Here is a 20,233-nt window from a genome sequence, read left to right on the forward strand (position 1 = left end):
AGTAGGAAGAATAACTGTCTAGTGCTCAGTAAAGAGGAACGATATTAAATGTGTAAGGCTTACAGTGCTGAAAGAAGTTGATGGAAAGAAACACTGTCGCCAAATCCCCCAGAATTCTGGGACAAGAGCTGAGGCATCCATTGCCTGGTTAGCAGCTTTCCTAGGGGAGAAAGGGTCACTTGGAATGAGATCATGGCTGGTACCTTCTTACTCCTCCCTCCAGAGTCACCTTCATAATTATGACATTGGGCTAATTTTCAGTGCTCTCCAAGTTAGATTTGTATAATTTCAGGATCATCCTGAATTAACCCTCGAATTTTCCCCTATCTGTGCAAAAATAATGCATCACCTTTTTGCTGATTCCCACGTCAATATTTAAAGCAAATCAAAACAGATATTATCGTGTGTAATCCAAGAGCTCAGATCACAGACAAACTTTGTACAAATTCCAAAGCAATACTTCCTATAAACTTTAAGAGAATGTTGTCTTTCATTTAGACCTACTCAATCGTTCCTATTCACTAAGATCTTACAGTTGTTGTGGCTGACATAGCTGGACGCTCCTAGAGTTGACTGTGTATTACAGATTATTTTGAAACTCAAGCTTGTGCTATATAATTGTGGAGTTTTCTCCACTTTTTTTTCTTGGAAAAATTTTTCTCTAGATATTTTTTATGCCGTTTTCTTTGGAATGTGTGTCTCTTCACACTGCAGTTCCCTGAATTTTGCTGTTCTTTGGGCACAGTATTTATCTTAATGATTTCTCTCTTGTTCGTCATTTAACTTTGAACCTAAATTCAATTGGTTGGCTATTCTTATTGTTGATAATGTAAGTGCAGTTGTGCTATTAGTAACAGAATTGTTGGACAATTTGGGCAACGTGTTCAGGGTCACCACTCAGGTAGTATTGTTTTGTATATTCATGCTAATTTCCAGATGGCTTTGCAAATAAAATCTCTGTGATTAAATTGACTATGAATCTACTATATCCATCTTTTACATACTTATTAGCACACAGTTAGATGCCTTTAAAAAAACTATTTTGAAACATAATAGTTGTAACTAGACTATGCTTCAATAAGCCCCTGAGGGCATCTTCATGACCAGCAGCTGAACCCTCTGCCCAGGGTGCCTATATGGGGGTAGCAGGTATTATATTTCATTAAAGTACATGTTTCTGAATACTTTTCAAATCTGACATGCTTACAATGCAAAATGAATTTTCAATAAGTAAGTTAGCAGAGAGGTGCATAAATCTGTAAATAGGTAAGCATTCTTTTTCTTTTAATCATATTATTTAAACACAGCGAACACTAATGTGACTGGTTTATTGAATAATATTAATTCCATGGAATAACAGTCATGAAACAGTTTTATCTTTCTGCAATTACTAATCTCACATGTGCCCTTCTGAATCTCTTTGCACCCGTAGCAGACCCCTTTATAATATCTCGGGCAGGTATTGTAATTTCCTGGTCCTCCTTTCTTATTAAAAACTTAAAAAATAAACCAAAAGCAACTCATCATATTCTAGTTGGAAATTTCCATCTCACTTCATGTCAAGGCTAAGCTTTCATTTAATAACTAGGGATTGGGAGGGAAACTTTGGCTCTTTACTCCCCCGTCTCTGCCCATTTATCATGGAGAGGGGTTTAGGAGTGTGATCTGTCTGTTGTTGCCCTTTCTTAATGACTGCTCCTGCTTCCCTCGCCAGCAGTGACTGTCCATCTTCACCCTTAACAGCAAGGATCCACATGCTGGGTTTCTGATGGAACATGTGTGCAGGTCCTCTGGACAAAGGGAACCTCCCTAGGGATGTATATGCCAGAGCCACCCCCACTTTAATCCTTCCACTTCTTGCTCCTGGCAGTGTAACCAGCCACCTGGTTCCATCTTCCTTCTCCTTTTCTACCTAGGCAGGTGTCCAAACAAGGGGCACATCAAAGATTCACTTCTTACTGGTACCCAGAGTTTTTATGAGTGATTCTCCTGTTCCTCTTGCTTGACCTTAGAGTGGAGATTGGGGTACCCAGTCTTCTATCTTACCCACAAAAGGGGAGGGAGATGCCATGGTCTCCCCAGCGTGGCTGATAACTCACACTGTGCAGATGGCCTCCTTTGCCCTCTTCCTCCCTATGGTACTTTCTATGGAAGGTGTGCATGGAGGTAGAGGAGGGTGGGGTATTGAGATGTGTCTTACCAAACCCTGGAGAGACTAACTGTCCTAACCCACATCTGTTACCTTCAGAATGTGCACATACTCACTACCTCTTTGTCCTTAATTGAAGTCCCACTCTGTGCTAGAGGAAAAGATCCCTCAATGAATTCTTGTCACCAACTCTGTTCACCATCCTTTGAAATCCTCAAAAAAATCCTTCATGCCTTAGCTAAACTACATGTTGACTCACAGTCTGTGTATCCCTGATGCCAGTTTATTTTTCAGATTTCAATGATGTGCTTTTTAAACTCTTTAAAAAAATTTTCACAACATGACTTCGGTATTTTACAGAGTGCTGTCTTCTCCTTTATCAGTGTGACTTACTGTGGATGTGTCCTCACCTACCCCATTCATAGCATTTTAGCCATGAGTTCTAAATCTGTGAATTCCAGGTACATTGCTCAGTACTAGTACCCCTCCTTAATGAATGACTAGATTATATAAGGCCTTTGAAACATTTGAAATTATGATGAAACTGAATATTAAAATCACAGCATGGAGCTCTCCAAACTCCCTCACAGCTGTGCTGATAAATGCCACCATGCTAACAAAGGGAGGTGGGTATTTCTTCTTGCCAGCTAATAGGATCTAGCCCTGTGGCCACAGAATAAACATGCTTACAGTTCTGACACACAGATTTGAAGTGGTTAGATATATTTTTGATGTATTTTGAAATTTTGAGAAAATTTGTATTTCAAGTTGTGCTCAAAATGTGATTTAATTGAGGTCTTTTTGTGTACACTACTTAAATTTTGAACAATTAAAATTTACATAAAATGCTATCACACTGTTACTAAAGGTCTATTATTAGAAGAAGTGTTTAGCAGCCTTTGTGGTACAGATAACCATCCAAAAGTGACTTGTTGAAAAGGAGCTAAGGGCCATTTGAGTCATCTAGAGGAATAGCCAGCTTCTTTCCCTGAAGGAAATGGTTCTGCAAATTCAACATGCATTCTTAATTCTTGCTCACTAACTATGGAATAGTTAATGCTACAGGCTGTTAACGCTAGATAGTGTGATCTTGCCACACTCTCTTACCCTCTTTTCAATATTAGATTCAGTTTCAGACCACCAGACTTAGTCTTTCCGTCTATGCCTTGTGTGCTAACATTCCTGAATGTGCTCCCTGTAGTGTGACCGAGATAACATGGCAGCTGCAGCTTGTGGAGCAACAATGCAATTTCCCCATAAAAGGCACCCTTTGTGGGTAGATAACTCATCTTGACATCTTGTGAATGACTTGAATTTTCCAGGCCCCCCTCCTTTACCCACCCACACTCCATTTAAGAGTGTTGAGTGAGAGTTTCTGTAGTTAATTGTGGAGTGTGATCAGCTTGAATAGACCAGCCAGGGAGGTCTGATAACCACTACAACCCGCATTCTGTAAGCAGAAACCCCCAGTTTAAGATACAAGAGTTGGAATGGTAGAGGGATAAAATTGGTGTTTCTAGAATGCTGTCAGTAATTATTAGGTTTTGGTAAGTTTGGTTAACATCAAGTTTTAAAAATTTTCTTCCCCCAAATTCAGCCTGACCTCCCAAGGTTATCAGTTAACTAGAGGATGGTGGATACAGGTGCTGCTTAACTTCAGTGGTAAAACTCTCTCGTAGTTGCTGTAGAAATAAAACTTAAAGGTGTATTTGCAGGATTCACTGACATAGTACAATAGTTACGGACAACTGACCTGAAGTCCCTGTGGGATTCAGTATTAACATTCTTTGGTATTTTTTTCCCCTTTCAGAAAAAATTTGTATTTTTTAACTGAACTAGTACAGTGGTTAAAGTTAGACAAAATAATATCAGTTTACCCTTTTGCACCCTTTCAGGTTGTTATATACTACCTTAAAATAACTGACAACTTTGGGCAATCAAGGTGATTTTAGCCACTGATTCCTAATGTGAAAGGTCTTTTTGTGTGAGAACAGTTTGCACATTTTCTTTCTCTCGTCTATGAAACAATTAACTTCTCCATGAAGGTGAGGTTTGGAGAAGCTAACCCACAATGGAGCTTATACTAAAGAAAGACTCGCTGTCAATGTGATCGGCTCTACTTGTGCTTTTTTTTTTTTTTAATTTTTTTTTTATTATACTTCAAGTTCTAGGGTACATGTGCATAACGTGCAGGTTTGTTACATATGTATACTTGTGCCATGTTGGTGTGCTACACCCATCAACTTGTCAGCACCCATCAATTTGTCATTTATATCAGGTACAATGCAATCCCTACCCCCCTCCCCTCCCCATGATAGGCCCCGATGTGTGATGTTCCCCTGCCCAAGTCCAAGTGATCTCATTGTTCAGTTCCCACCTATGAGTGAGAACATGCGGTGTTTGGTTTTCTCTTCTTGTGATAGTTTGCTAAGAATCATGGTTTCCACCTGCATCCACGTCCCTACAAAGGATGCAAACTCATCCTTTTTTATGGCTGCATAATACTCCATGGTGTATATGTGCCACATTTTCTTAATCCAGTCTGTCACTGATGGACATTTGGGTTGATTCCAAGTCTTTGCTATTGTGAATAGTGCCGCAATAAACATACGGGTGCATGTGTCTTTAGAGCAGCATAATTTATAATCCTTTGGGTATATACCCAGTAGTGGGATGGCTGGGTCATATGGTACATCTAGTTCTAGATCCTTGAGGAATTGCCATACTGTTTTCCATAATGGTTGAACTAGTTTACAATCCCACCAACAGTGTAAAAGTGTTCCTGTTTCTCCACATCCTCTCCAGCACCTGTTGTTTCCTGACTTTTCAATGATTGCCATTCTAACTGGTGTGAGATGGTATCTCATTGTGGTTTTGATTTGCATTTCTCTGATGGCCAGTGATGACGAGCATTTTTTCATGTGTCTGTTGGCTGTATGAATGTCTTCTTTTGAGAAATGTCTGTTCATATCCTTTGCCCACTTTTTGATGGGGTTGTTTTTTTCTTGTAAATTTGTTTGAGTTCTTTGTAGATTCTGGATATCAGCCCTTTGTCAGATGGGTAGATTGCAAAAATTTTCTCCCATTCTGTAGGTTGCCTGTTCACTCTGATGGTACTTTCTTTTGCTGTGCAGAAGCTCTTTAGTTTAATGAGATCCCATTTGTCAATTTTGGCTTTTGTTGCCGTTGCTTTTGGTGTTTTAGACATGAAGTCCTTGCCCATGCCTATGTCCTGAATGGTACTAGCTAGGTTTTCTTCTAGGGTTTTTATGGTATTAGGTGTAACATTTAAGTCTCTAATCCATCTTGAATTAATTTTCGTATAAGGAGTAAGGAAAGGATCCAGTTTCAGCTTTCTACATATGGCTAGCCAATTTTCCCAGCACCATTTATTAAATAGGGAGTCCTTTCCACATTTCTTGTTTCTCTGAGGTTTGTCAAAGATCAGATGGCTGTAGATGTGTGGTATTATTTCTGAGGACTCTGTTGTGTTCCATTGGTCTATATCTCTGTTTTGGTACCAGTACCATGCTGTTTTGCTTACTGTAGCCTTGTAGTATAGTTTGAAGTCAGGTAGCATGATGCCTCCAGCTTTGTTCTTTTGACTTAGGATTGTCTTGGCAATGCGGGCTCTTTTTTGGTTCCATATGAACTTTAAAGCCGTTTTTTCCAATTCTGTGAAGAAACTCATTGGTAGCTTGATGGGGATGGCATTGAATCTATAAATAACCTTGGGCAGTATGGCCATTTTCACAATATTGATTCTTCCTATCCATGAGCATGGTATGTTCTTCCATTTGTTTGTGTGTCCTCTTTTATTTCACTGAGCAGTGGTTTGTAGTTCTCCTTGAAGAGGTCCTTTACATCCCTTGTAAGTTGGATTCCTAGGTATTTTATTCTCTTTGAAGCAATTGTGAATGGAAGTTCATTTATGATTTGGCTCTCTGTTTGTCTGTTACTGGTGTATAAGAATGCTTGTGATTTTTGCACATAAATTTTGTATCCTGAGACTTTGCTGAAGTTGCTTATCAGCTTAAGGAGATTTTCGGCTGAGACAATGGGGTTTTCTAAATATACAATCATGTCATCTGCAAACAGGGACAATTTGACTTCTTCTTTTCCTAACTGGATACCCTTGATTTCTTTCTCTTGCCTGATTGCCCTAGCCAGAACTTCCAACACTATGTTGAATAGGAGTGGTGAGAGAGGACATCCCTGTCTTGTGCCAGTTTTCAGAGGGAAATTTTCCAGTTTTTGCCCATTCAGTATGATATTGGCTGTGGGTTTGTCATAAATAGCTCTTATTATTTTGAGATACGTTCCATCAATACCGAATTTATTGAGAGCTTTTAGCATGAAGGGCTATTGAATTTTGTCAAAAGCCTTTTCTGCATCTATTGAGATAATCATGTGGTTCTTGTCCTTGGTTCTGTTTATATGCTGGATTACGTTTATTGATTTGCGAATGTTGAACCAGCCTTGCATCCCAGGGATGAAGCCCACTTGATTATGGTGGATAAGCTTTTTGATGTGCTGCTGAATCCAGTTTGCCAGTATTTTATTGAGGATTTTTGCATCAATGTTCATCAGGGATATTGGTCTAAAATTTTCTTTATTTGTTGTCTCTCTGCCAGGCTTTGGTATCAGGATGATGTTGGCCTCATAAAATGAGTTAGGGAGGATTCCCTCTTTTTCAGTTGATTGGAATAGTTTCAGAAGGAATGGTACCAGCTCCTCTTTGTACCTCTGGTAGAATTCAGCTGTGAATCCATCTCGTCCTGGACTTTTTTTGGTTGGTAGGCTATTAATGATTGCCTCAATTTCAGAGCCTGCTATTGGTCTATTCAGGGATTCAACTTCTTCCTGGTTTAGTCTTGGAAGAGTGTAAGTGTCCAGGAAATTATCCATTTCTTCTAGATTTTCTAGTTGATTTGCGTAGAGGTGTTTATAGTATTATCTGATGGTAGTTTGTATTTCTGTGGGGTCGGTGGTGATATCCCCTTTATCATTTTTTATTGCATCTATTTGATTCTTCTCTCTTTTCTTCTTTATTAGTCTTGCTAGTGGTCTGTCAATTTTGTCGATTTTTACAAAAAACCAACTCCTGGATTCATTGATTTTTTTGGAGGGTTTTTTGTGTCTCTATCTCCTTCAGTTCTGCTCTGATCTTAGTTATTTCTTGCCTTCTGCTAGCTTTTGAATGTGTTTGCTCTTGCTTCTCCAGTTCTTTTAATTGTGATGTTAGAGTGTCAATTTTAGATCTTTCCAGCTTTCTCTGTGGGCATTTAGTGCTATAAATTTCCCTCTACACACTGCTTTAAATGTGTCCCAGAGATTCTGGTATGTTGTATCTTTGTTCTCATTGGTTTCAAAGAACATCTTTATTTCTGCCTTCATTTCGTTATGTACCCAGTAGTCATTCAGGAGCAGGTTGTTCAGTTTCCATGTAGTTGAGCGGTTTTGATTGAGTTTCTTAGTCCTGAGTTGTAGTTTGATTGCACTGTGGTCTGAGAGACAGTTTGTTATAATTTCTGTTCTTTTACATTTGCTGAGGAGTGCTTTACTTCCAATTATGTGGTCAATTTTGGAATAAGTGCGATGTGGTGCTGAGAAAAATGTATATTCTGTTGATTTGGGGTGGAGAGTTCTATAGATGTCTATTAGGTCCGCTTGGTGCAGAGATGAGTTCAATTCCTGGATATCCTTGTTAACTTTCTGTCTCGTTGATCTGTCCAATGTTGACAGTGGAGTGTTGAAGTCTCCCATTATTATTGTATGGGAGTCTAAGTCTCTTTGTAAGTCTCTAAGGACTTGCTTTATGAATTTGGGTGCTCCTGTATTGGGTGCATATATATTTAGGATAGTTAGCTCTTCCTGTTGAATTGATCCTTTTACCATTATGTAATGGCCTTCTTTGTCTCTTTTGATCTTTGATGGTTTAAAGTCTGTTTTATCAGAGACTAGGATTGCAACCCCTGCTTTTTTTTGTTCTCCATTTGCTTGGTAGATCTTCCTCCATCCCTTTATTTTGAGCCTATGTATGTCTCTGCATGTGAGATGGGTCTCCTGAATACAGCAGACTGATGGGTCTTGACTCTTTATCCAGTTTGCCAGTCTGTGTCTTTTAATTGGAGCATTTAGTCCATTAACATTTAAGGTTAATATTGTCATGTGTGAACTTGATCCTGCCATTATGATATTAACTGGTTTTTTTGCTCGTTAGTTGATGCAGTTTCTTCCTAGCCTTGATGGTCTTTACATTTTGGCATGTTTTTGCAATGGCTGGTACCGGTTGTTCCTTTCCATGTTTAGGGCTTCCTTCAGGGTCTCTTGTAAGGCAGGCCTGGTGGTGACAAAATCTCTAAGCATTTGCTTATCTGTAAAGGATTTTATTTCTCCTTCACTGATGAAACTTAGTGAAGTTTGGCTGGATATGAAATTCTGGGTTGAAAATTCTTGTCTTTAAGAATGTTGAATATTGGCCCCCACTCTCTTCTGGCTTGTAGAGTTTCTGCTGAGAGATCTGCTGTTAGTCTGATGGGCTTCCCTTTGTGGGTAACCCGACCTTTCTCTCTGGCTTCCCTTAAGATTTTTTCCTTCATTTCAACTTTGGTGAATCTGACAATTATGTGTCTTGGAGTTGCTCTTCTTGAGGAGTATCTTTGTGGTGTTCTCTGTATTTCCTGAATTTGAATGTTGGCCTGCCCTACTAGGTTGGGGAAGTTCTCCTGGATGATATCCTGAAGAGTGTTTTCCAACTTGGTTCCATTTTCCCCCTCACTTTGAGGCACCCCAATCAGATGTAGATTTGGTCTTTTTACATAATCCCATACTTCTTGCAGGCTTTGTTCATTTCTTTTTCTTCTTTTTTCTTTTGGTTTCTCTTCTCACTTCATTTCATTCATTTGATCCTCAATCGCTGATACTGTTTCTTCCAGTTGATCAAGTCGGTTACTGAAGCTTGTGCATTTGTCACGTATTTCTCGTGTCATGGTTTTCATCTCTGTCATTTCGTGTATGACCTTCTCTGCATTAATTATTCTTGCTGTCAATTCTTCCACTCTTTTTTCAAGATTTTTAGTTTCTTTGTGTTGGATACGTAATTCCTCCTTTAGCTCTGAGAAGTTTGATGGACTGAAGCCTTCTTCTGTCATCTCGTCAAAGTCATTCTCTGACCAGCTTTGATCCGTTGCTCTCGATGAGCTGCGCTCCTTTGCAGGGGGAGATGCGCTCTTATTTTTTGAATTTCCAGCTTTTCTGCCCTGCTTCTTCCCCATCTTTGTGGTTTTATCTGTCTCTGGTCTTTGATGATGGTGACGTACTGATGGGGTTTTGGTATAGGTGTTCTTCCTCTTTGGTAGTTTTCCTTCTAATAGTCAGGACCCTCAGCTGTAGGTCTGTTGGAGATTGCTTGAGGTCCACTCCAGACCCTGTTTGCCTGGGTATCAGCAGCAGAGGTTGCAGAAGATAGAATATTGCTGAACAGCGAGTGTACCTGTCTGATTCTTACTTTGGAAGCTTCCTCTCAGGGGTGTACTCCACCCTGTGAGGTGTGGGGTGTCAGACTGCCCCTAGAGGGGAATGTCTCCCAGTTAGGCTACTCAGGGGTCAGGGACCCACTTGAGCAGGCAGTCTGTCCGTTCTCAGATCTCCACCTCCGTGTGGGGAGATTCACTGCTCTCTTCAAAGCTGTCAGACAGAGTCGTTCGGGTCTCCACAGGCCTCTGCTGCTTCCTCTGTTGTTGTTTAGCTGTGCCCTGTCCCCAGAGGTGGAGTCTACAGAGACAGGCAGGTTTCCTTGAGCTGCTCTGAGCTCCACCCCGTTCGAGCTTCCCAGCGGCTTTGTTTACCTACTTAAGCCTCAGCAATGGCAGGCGCCCCTCCCCCAGCCTCGCTGCTGCCTTGCGGTTAGATCATAGACTGCTGTGCTAGCAATGAGGGATGCTCCGTGGCCATGGGACCCTCCTGGCCAGGTGTGGGTATAATCTCCTGGTGTGCCCGTTTGCTTAAAGCGCAGTATTGGGGTGGGAATTACCTGATTTTCCAGGTGTTGTGTGTTTCAGTTCACCTGGGTAGTAAAAGGGATTCCCTTCCCCCTTGTGCTTCCCAGGTGAGGCGATGCCTTGCCCTGCTTCAGCTCTCGCTGGTCAGGCTGCAGCAGCTGACCAGCACCGATTGTCCGGCACTCCCCAGTGAGATGACCCCAGTACCTCAGTTGAAAATGCAGAAATCACCAGTCTTCTGTGTCGCTCGCGCCGGGAATTGGATACTGGAGCTGTTCCTATTCGGCCATCTTGCTCCGCCCCTTCTACTTGTGCTTCTAATGGGGTAGCTGTGACCCTTACGTGGCCACTGAGCATTTGAAATGTGGCAGCTAAGGAACTGACTTTTTATTGTAATGAATTGCAATTGATTTAAATGTAAACCTTGATATATGATTCAGTTATCGGAAAACATTGTGTGTTTGAAACAACTTGGGTGTGTGAATCTACCTTTGCCCCTGCATATTCTATGAAATGAAAAATACAGGTGTAGCATTTTCAGATGAAAAATCCAAATTGAGGTGTGCTATAAATATAAAATACGTACCTGGTTTCAAAGACTTGCCACAAATAAAATAATGGAAAAGATCTCACTTTTTATATTACTCACATGTTGAATGATAATATTTTGGGATATACTGGATTAAATATACATGTAAATTAATTTCACCTTTTTAAAATATGACTTAATGTGGCTGTTAGATGGTTGTAGCTGTGCAAATTGAAGCCACAATGCATTCTCTAAAATGACAAGATACATACACTCAGGAATGCTGAATGTTTGCATGAAGAAATGCCCTTCAAGGGCATCTGCACCAGTCTACACACAAGGAAATCTGCCAACTTGTCTTTGGAGAAATCTCCTAAATTACAGCGATGAGACAGATGGCACTCAACTGATACCTCTAATAGACTGTAAATATTGGCATTCAAAAAGGTGCTTGTGAGAAATGAGCTTTATATTAGGTGATGAAAAGCACCATTGGATCTTAAAGGAGCAAATATCTAGACCCCACATTCCCACAAGCACTGTATGTTTTTATGCAGAGCTTCCATTTGGTTATCTTCCTGATGGAGTGGAAGTGTCTCAGCATATGCATTTCAAGAGGATGGAGCTCAATGATCATTCATAGTATGCCAAAACCTTCACTGACAGGAGGAGATTGTTCTTTAGAAAATTAATAGGAAAAGGACTCAAAATGTACATGGTAAGTTAAGGGCATGCAAGAATGAATTTTAGTTAAAATGAAATCAGTAAAAAACTTCTAACTTTCCTAAAGGAAGTAGAAAGCTGGAAAGATATGAGGTATCTAAAGTGGAGGAAGCAGTTGCTCCTGAGTTTAAGTTGGGGCTGAGGAAGGAATGAGAAAGAAGGAGCAGAAGGACGCAGAAAAGGGGTGGTGGTTTTGACCATCTTGCCATTGGCTCTATTTACGTGCTGCTGAGGAGCAAGGAATAGCAGCTGCTCGTGAAAGTGTAGTCTGTCACAGAAAGTACAGCATAAGAGCAACTCTACTTGTCATGACTTAGGAAGGTGTAATATTTTAAATAGATACCTTAATATAAAGGCAGCCTGATTCACTTAGAGGTTCAGGTATTTAGGTGTATGACAAGAAAATCGAGAATCTGTTTCAAAATAAATGTCAAATTATATATCCCATGGAGATTATCCTTGATTATCTTCTCAAAATGATGAATATGTGGTTAATCACAAATTGTATAACAATATGCACAATTTTTTCTTCATTTCGCGTATGTGTTGCCACTGCATTGTATTCTATTGTAGCCCCTTTGGAATTCTCTCCATGGCCAATGTATAAGTTATACAACAACATTAGGGTTATTATAATGTGAGATTAAAGTAAAATATCACTTCGATGTTATGAGATCCAAACATTAAATGTTGTGAATGTGGGGTCTTGCCAGCAAGGAGTTCTAGGCCCTTGTGTGGAATATGAAATTGTTCTGGTCTCAGCCTCGCTTTGATGCCACTTGATGAAGGTTGTCCAGTTCCAGCTTAAACTCAGTGCGTAGAGCTTCCAGCTATAACAAATTAGCTTTTAACAGAGTACCATTCTTTCTGGGAACAACTAGAAAAGTGGTTAAAATATTTAACTAACTCTGTTTGAATGCACTGAGGAGCATTTAAAGAGCATTGAAGAAGTTAGTGTTTCAGGGGCTAAGATAGCAGCAGAAGAAAGCACAAAGAGATTTACCTAATGTTTGATGCTGCTTTTCTCCTTGAGACATTTGATAATTCATAGATGTGGCCAATGGCATGAGAAGCTTATCAGAGGTTTCAGGAGGCTCATGGAACTTGAAAGAAGGAAGAAAATAAAAACTGGAACTCAGACCCCGTTAAGGAGGATATTATACAGAGAATCAAACAATAATAATAAATGGTTCTAAGGTGGGTTGGATAGAAATTTGCCAGGGTTGGGGGAGGAGGAATCTACTATATCTAAAAATCAGATATCTAAATCAGATATCTAAAAATTAGATCTCTACCATATCTAAAAATCAGTTCCAGATGGATGTAGATCTAAATGTGACAAGTAAAACAATGAAACAATATACAACGTGTGAGGAAGGATATCTTCATGATTTTGGAATAAGCAAAATCTCTTAAACTGGACACAAAAGTCCTAACTACAAAGGAAATATTGGATAAATTTGACTATGTTAAAATTTTAAAACTTTAGCTTATCAGAAGATACTGTTAAGAGAATAACAATGCAAGCTGCAAAGTGGGAAAAGGTGTTTGCAATACAAACAAAAGACTCATATATGGAATATATAAAGAATTCCTACAAAAGAACAAAGGCACATAATCTAATATAAAAGTGGGCAGAATCCTTAGACAGTTCACAGAAAAAGATTTTAATGGTTAGTAAACATAAGAATGGTTGCTCAACTTCAAAAGTTATGGGGGGAAAATGCAAATTAAAACCACAACAAGAGGTATATTTTCTGTTTCTAGCCAAGATGAAAGGAACTGGATTTACCTTCTTGCCTGAAATTTAATGAGCCCAAACACACAAAAACAGGGAGAAAACTACACCAAATTGCTCCAATTGGTCAAAACAATATGGAATTCTCAAAATCATGCATAAAACCAAATTTTATACAAGTGAACAAACATAAGGATGACAACAGACTTCACATTGGAAACAATGCAAGTGAGCAGACAGTGGAGTAGCAATTTCTTTTTTTTTTTTTTTTTTGAGAGACAGAGTCTTGCTCTGTTGCCCAGGCTGGAGTGCAGTGGCCCGATCTCAGTTCACTGCAAGCTACGCCTCCCAGGTTCACACTATTTTCTCCTGCCTCAGCCTCCCAAGTAGCTTGGACTGCAGGCACCCGCCACCACACCTAATTTTTTTGTATTTTTAGTAGAGACGGGGTTTCACCATGTTAGCTAGGATGGTCTCCATCTCCTGAATTGTGATCCACCCGCCTCAGCCTCCCAAAGTGCTGGGATTGCAGACGTGAGCCACCACGTATGGCCTACAGTGGAGTAGCAATTTCAATGTACTGAAAGAAAAAAACACCTGTAACCCTAGAATTTTATACCCAGTAAAAATACCTTTTTAAAAAATGATAGCAAAATAAAGATGTTTTAACACATTCAAAAACTCAAAGATTTCATCACCACCAGACTGACACTACAAGAAATGTTAGAGGAAGTTCTTCAAGCAAAAGGAAGATGACACTAGATGGAAATTTGGATCTGTACCAAAAAATTATGAACACTGAAATGTCAACTGTATGGAAGTAGACAAAATTGGAGCATTAGCCAATCATTAGAAGATGGAATAGTACCAAAAAAAAGGAACATTGAAATAATATATATGTAAGTTTAAATACTGGCCCTATTGATTACTGACAATGTTATTGCTTAATGTTTCTGAACCTCAATATCCTTATATACCAAATGAGGAAAGCATTAGGTATTGTCTCTTTGGCTTCTAAGTAACAGGCAAAACAAAGTGCATAAAGAACCAGTAAAAGTACATAACATATAATATTGTAAAATTGGCCACAAATTCTTTCCCTTCCTTTATCCATGCCCTTTCAATGTGATGTGGTAGTATTGATCAAGGCTAGATACTAATTCTCCATTTGGGTTGCCATATCACTTGTTTTGGCCACTGTGTCATTAGCAAAAGCTTGAAAAGTTTCTGTATACCAACACTTGCCCTTTTGCTGCTCTTTGGAAACCTGTAACCACCCCGTCATGAATGAGTCAACACTAGCCTGCTGGATAATGAGATGAACATGCCCATACCCAAGCTACCAGCTGGGCAACCATCACACACGTGAGAGAAGCCATCGATCACCAGCAGACTACAAATGTGTGGGAGAGCACAGCTGGACTAGCTAAGGCAACCCAAAACCAACACACAGAATTGTGGCCCGTGAAGAAGCCAGTAAATCTTGGGGTGTTTTGTTATACTGCAAAGTTAATTAATATATGTTAGTTATGTGTTTACATATTTATATATGTGTATGTGGATATACATTCATCAATATCAACGACTTTATGTGCTACTGATTTAAAATATTTTACTTGAAATTTTAAAACAAAGCAAAAAATTTATTAAAATCAAGTACTAATTCAAGTTTTTATTTTCTTTTATTTTTTCCCTTCTTGAATACATTGATATCATTGTTTTGACATCAGTGAGTTTGGGAAGATTGGTGAAAACATCATAAGTTAATGTGTTTCTGGATTTTGCGTGGATATTTCCTAAATTGTTGATATGATTTGGGATTCAAAAAACACGTATGCTTGCTAATACAATGAGATATCAAGATCAAACTCACCAAAGGCTAAAATTAAAGCGCACTAAACAATGGAAAGGATGTGGAGTAATGGGAATGTTCATATCTAGCCATCAGGATTATAAATTAATACAACTACTTAGGGAAACTGTTTAACAGCATCTTCTAAATAGGAATATATCATACATTTTTATCTAGCAGTTCACCTTCTCAGTGTACATTCAGCAGAGATACATACATAGATGGACCAAAAGAAGTATACAAGAATTTTCATAGCCGCTTTTTGATAATAGTCCCAAACGAGAAGCAATTTAAATGTCCCTTAACAGTGGAATGGCTAAATATATTGTATTGCCTTTACACAGTGGAATACCATGTAGTAATAAAAATGAAAAACACCTAGTGCTATACCAAATAACATGAATGAATTCAAGTGACATAATATTGAACCATAGGAGGCAGATGCAAAAGAGTGCATACTATGTGAATTCACTTCTGTAAAGATAATATCGCTTTTTAGAGAAATAGTAACTGGCATGCATCATGAGGAGTTTTATGGGTGCTGGTATCCTATTCTTTTTTTTTTTTTTTTTTTTTTTTCTGGAGACAGAGCCTCACTCTGTCACCCAGGCTGGAGTGCTGGAGTGCAATAGTGCAATCTCGACTCACTGCAACCTCCACCTCCTTGGTTCAAGCAATTCTTATGCCTCAGCCACCTGAGTAGCTAGGATTATAGGCGTGCACTGCCACGGCCAGCTAATTTTTGTATTTTTAGTAGAGACGGAGTTTTGCCATGTTGGCCAGGCTGGTCTCAAAGTCCTGGCCTCAGGTGATCTGCCTGCATTGTCCTGTAATCCCAAAGTGCTGGGATTACAGGCATGAGCCACCATGCCCAACCAGTATTCTATTCCTTAATCTTGTGGTAATCACAAGAGTTGTGCTTACTTTGTTAAAATTTATTAAGTTGTACACACATGATGTTTTCCCGTTTTTCTGCATATGTATTCCAATTTCCAAAAGTTTATTTAAAAAAGCCAGCATTTGTGTTGTGAACACATTTATACAAAATTATATAATTCATATATGTAAACATTTTATGAAAGAAACACGAAATCAATCCTAATGCACTGATGATACATGGATATGTTTAAGTTACAGTAGTAAGTGAAAAATCAAATTACAAAATATTATACTGTGATTTTATTTTTGGTAAAAGCAAATCTGGATTATGTAAGTAATTGCATGTTCATTATTGAAAGTTTGAAAAATATAGAAATACATTAAAAATGAGATTAATATACTCATTGCTATTTTTGAGTGATCATAGTTTTATAAATGTGTCTGTGTTTGTGAGTTATAACATATATACTTAATCAAAATTGTAATATTCCTCTACAATTTGATGTTTTGTAGCTGTAAGAGGTTTCATTTTATGAATGTGCCATACTGATTTAACTAGCTTCTAGAAGACTTTCTTTATTTAGTCTCTTAACCATATTGCATGCCTATTTCCCTGTACCATGACCAAAACTGTTATTTAATTTTATTATTTTATTATTATTATTTTCTTTGGAGATGGAGTTTCATTCTTGTCACCCAGGCTGGAGTGCAGTGGTGCAATCTCAGCTCACTGCAACCTCTGCCTCCCAGGTTCAAGCGATTCTCCTGCCTCAGCCTCCAGAGTAGGTGCATGCCACCACACCCAGCAAATTTTTGTATTTTTAGTAGAGATGGGATTTCACCATATTGGCCAGGCTGGTCTCAAACTCCTGACCTCAGGTGATCCACCTGCCTCTGCCTCCCAAAGTGCTGGGATTATAGGCGTGAGCCACCGCAACCGGCCCAAAACTGTTATTTAAAACACGCATGCACACACACACACACGCAACCATTTACTATTTTGACACATTGACTTAAGTTTTTACACATGTAAAAATCATGGACTCACTTTATCTCATTCTAGAGATATCATCCACGAAAGACCAGGGTTGCCCATGTTTTGGTCGTGATTTATATTGTTACAAATATTATTATTGTGAGTATTGTCATGAATAAATCAGTTAATGAAGACATATGAATGAGTCCTGAGGTGCTCACCAGGCCAGGAGTGGCACTAGACTTGGTGTATATTTTATCCCATTTATAAGCAGCAGCTGCATCTTTAGGTAGATAGGGCAAATACGAACTTAGATATAGGCAGAAAGCAAGCATTAAGGTTTGAGAATATAATTGTAAGCTGTTGTAATTTCATCTTTTTTCCCTTTGTTTTCTGAGTGAACAGTAGCTGTAAGTCATGAAGGTAGATCAACTGATCACTGTACCGGTATGCATTTTAAATTATAAAATTACCTAGTGATTAAGTATTTTCAGTTTACTTACAATTAGATAAATGTAAGTTCTTTTATTTCATAAGAGGTTCTCCCTGTGCACAGTTCTGATATTTATGAATTTCAGTTACTAAGGTTTGGTTAAATAACAGTAGTGCCCTGACAACACGGTTCACATTTCAGATACTATGGTATATTAACTCTGAGTGATTGCATAAAGCACATACTTGATTACTAACTCTTCAGCCCACAAAAATCACTGCCTAAGTAACAGATGTGCATCATGATCAGTGACAGTCATGTCACATCTTTCTAATTCTGTCAGTGATCAGCCACTGTGCTACTTTTACTCACTTCACACACAGGCAGCTAAGCTTATAGTTAGTTCTATGATGAACCTACATGATATTTTTCCTTAGTTAATGGACAGAAGGAAATAGTAACAAAGTTGGAAGTGTAGCAAAGAAATGAAAATTGATAATGCTAGAAGCAAAAATGGAATCGAACATAGATGGGAGTCACAGAAGAGAGAGATGATGGGCAGTTATGACCAAACACCACTGGAGAGAGTGATATGCAGCCAGGGAAACTTAGTGAAGATAAACTTGGGAACATGAATGACAACAGTGGTTTTGACAAAAAGGATGAAAATGTACCAGAGAAAGTGATACCAGCAAAAACAAACACATTAAATGAAACAAATCCCCCAAACAACAAAAACTGACTTCACATTAAAGAGATTTACAAGAAATTTCATGACATTGAATGCTTGAAAGATAAAATGTTGATGGCTGGATACAAATTCAAAGAGAGTATGAGTTTGTCAAGGCAGAGAAAAGATGCTCATTCTGAACCTTAAGTAGTAAGATGAGAAGGAGGCAAGTGCTATTCAAATAACTTAAGTTTTCTGCAAAGAAAACTGTTTAGTGTTGTAAAATGCAGTCAACAAAATATTTGTTGATGGATTTTTTTGATCACTCTGTATGTTTATAACACACAGTGAGAAGCTTTATATTTTTTGACAAAAATGTGTAAAGGTTGTTGTCTCATCATAGGTTTCTCCTATTGATCATTCAGATTGCATAATGTGATTTCAGCCGGTGTGGTCATTTTTATGATTTTGTACTATTCTGCAAAGCCAGGACTAAGTGTATTCAATTTTTGCACTAATCTTTTAGAAACCTACTTAAAATACATGATGAGTTATTGATTCTTTTTAAAAAATGATTTGAAGTGCTCATATCCTTTGTCTATCAAAAGAGGGGCCTACGAAGTATTTGTTTGTTTGTTTGTTTTGAGATGGAGTTTTGCTGTTGTTGCCTAGGCTGGAGTGCAGTGGTGCCTTCTCGGCTCACTGCAACCTCCGCCTCCCTGGTTAAAGTGATTCTCCTGCCTCAGCCTCCCAAGTAGCTAGTATTACAGGCATGCGCCACCATGCCCAGATAATTTTGTATTTGTAGTAGGAACGGGGTTTCACCGTGTTGATCAGGCTGATCTTGAACTCCTGACCTCAGGTGATAAACACGCCTTGGCCTCCCAAAGTGCTGGGATTACAGGTATGTGCCATAGCACCCAGCCTAATTTATTATTTTTAGTTGTAAAATGAAAGGCCTTTCCAAACAGCTCACTGGGAAGAAGGAATTTTAATTTTGGGTTAACAAATACAAAGAGATCTCATTAAAAATAGAACAAATCTGAGGGCAACAGGGTCCACACTAGTTAAAAAAATAGTCTTGTTCCCTCAGAAAGTTTAAATAGAAGACAATATGAAAACATCTAACTTCAACTATGCCATATATAAGAAATAGGAAAACTCTGCCTAAGGTTTGTGCTTCCTGGTCATTGAGTTACTACAGAGCTAGAAGTTCTCGAAATTATTTTCTCACCCAAGCAATAATGTGTGAGGGTGTCTGATGGCTGAAGTCTCATTTATCCGAAGGCTTTTCAGTTGAATATTATCTAGGCCCATTACACAGTAGAAGCCATTCAACATCTGTGTACTTCCTGGCCACTTCAGCTGTGAGAATGATTTATGAGATTATTGGAGACTTTCTCTATATTAATATCCTCTGGGTAATGTACAGGGATGGAGAACAGAACCCAAGCTGTGATCAGGCAGCTACCACTCTATCTGTGTTTAAAGTAAGCGAGAGTCTCAAAAACTCATCTATTTTAAACTCAGAGGGCTTCTTGCTGTGATTTTCTTTGATACTAAAACTGCATGTACAGCAAAAATGAAAAGGCTGAAAGCTTCAAAGATTAAATCACCCTAAAGAAGTTCCTTACCAGTATTGGTGTTGGTCTTGTCATGCGGAAAATTTAGGCAGGTTGCTATTGTTTCTAGAAGCTGCTGTGGTATACTTACCATGTCCGGTTAAACTGCATTTCAAGAAAAGTTTGTTATAGCAGTGGAGCTTATAAGCTTGGAAATGTTTTGTATTGCTTCACCCTATCTTCTGGTTATCAGCAGCTCATATTTATTTCTTTCTGTTGAGATAAAATATAACATAAAAATAACTGTTTTAAGTATGCAATTCAATAGTATTTTGTACATTCACAGCGTCTTGCAACCACCTTTAATCTAATTCCAAAACATTTTCATCAAGCCAAAAGTAAAACCCCCTATCCATTAAGCAGTAGCTTCTCATACCCCTCCCTCCTGCCCCTAGCAGCCACCAATCTGCTGTCTGTATCTATGGATTTATCTGCTGTGGATATTTCGTATAAATTGGATAATACAAGATGTGACGTGTAGTATATTGTGACTAGTTTCTTTCATTTAGCTTATGTTTTCAAGGTTCATCCAAGTTGCAGCGTGTATCAGTAATATTCCTTTAAATGACTGAACAATATTCCATTGTATGGATATACCACATTTTGTTTATCCATTCATCATTTGATGGACATTTAGGTTGTTTCCACCTTTTGGCTGT

General features: G+C 38.6%; 1 protein-coding gene across 1 annotated transcript in view; it reads left to right on the forward strand.

The window, feature by feature from the left end:
- The window catches only part of DNAH11 (dynein axonemal heavy chain 11), a 407,209-nt gene that overhangs the window by 103,752 nt on the left and 283,224 nt on the right, over positions 1 to 20,233 (forward strand). The gene's annotated exons all lie outside the window — the stretch shown is intronic.

This window comes from Trachypithecus francoisi, unplaced genomic scaffold (assembly GCF_009764315.1).
Source record: "Trachypithecus francoisi isolate TF-2019V2 unplaced genomic scaffold, Tfra_2.0 Lachesis_group4, whole genome shotgun sequence".
In the NCBI taxonomy this organism is placed as follows: Eukaryota; Metazoa; Chordata; class Mammalia; order Primates; family Cercopithecidae; genus Trachypithecus; species Trachypithecus francoisi.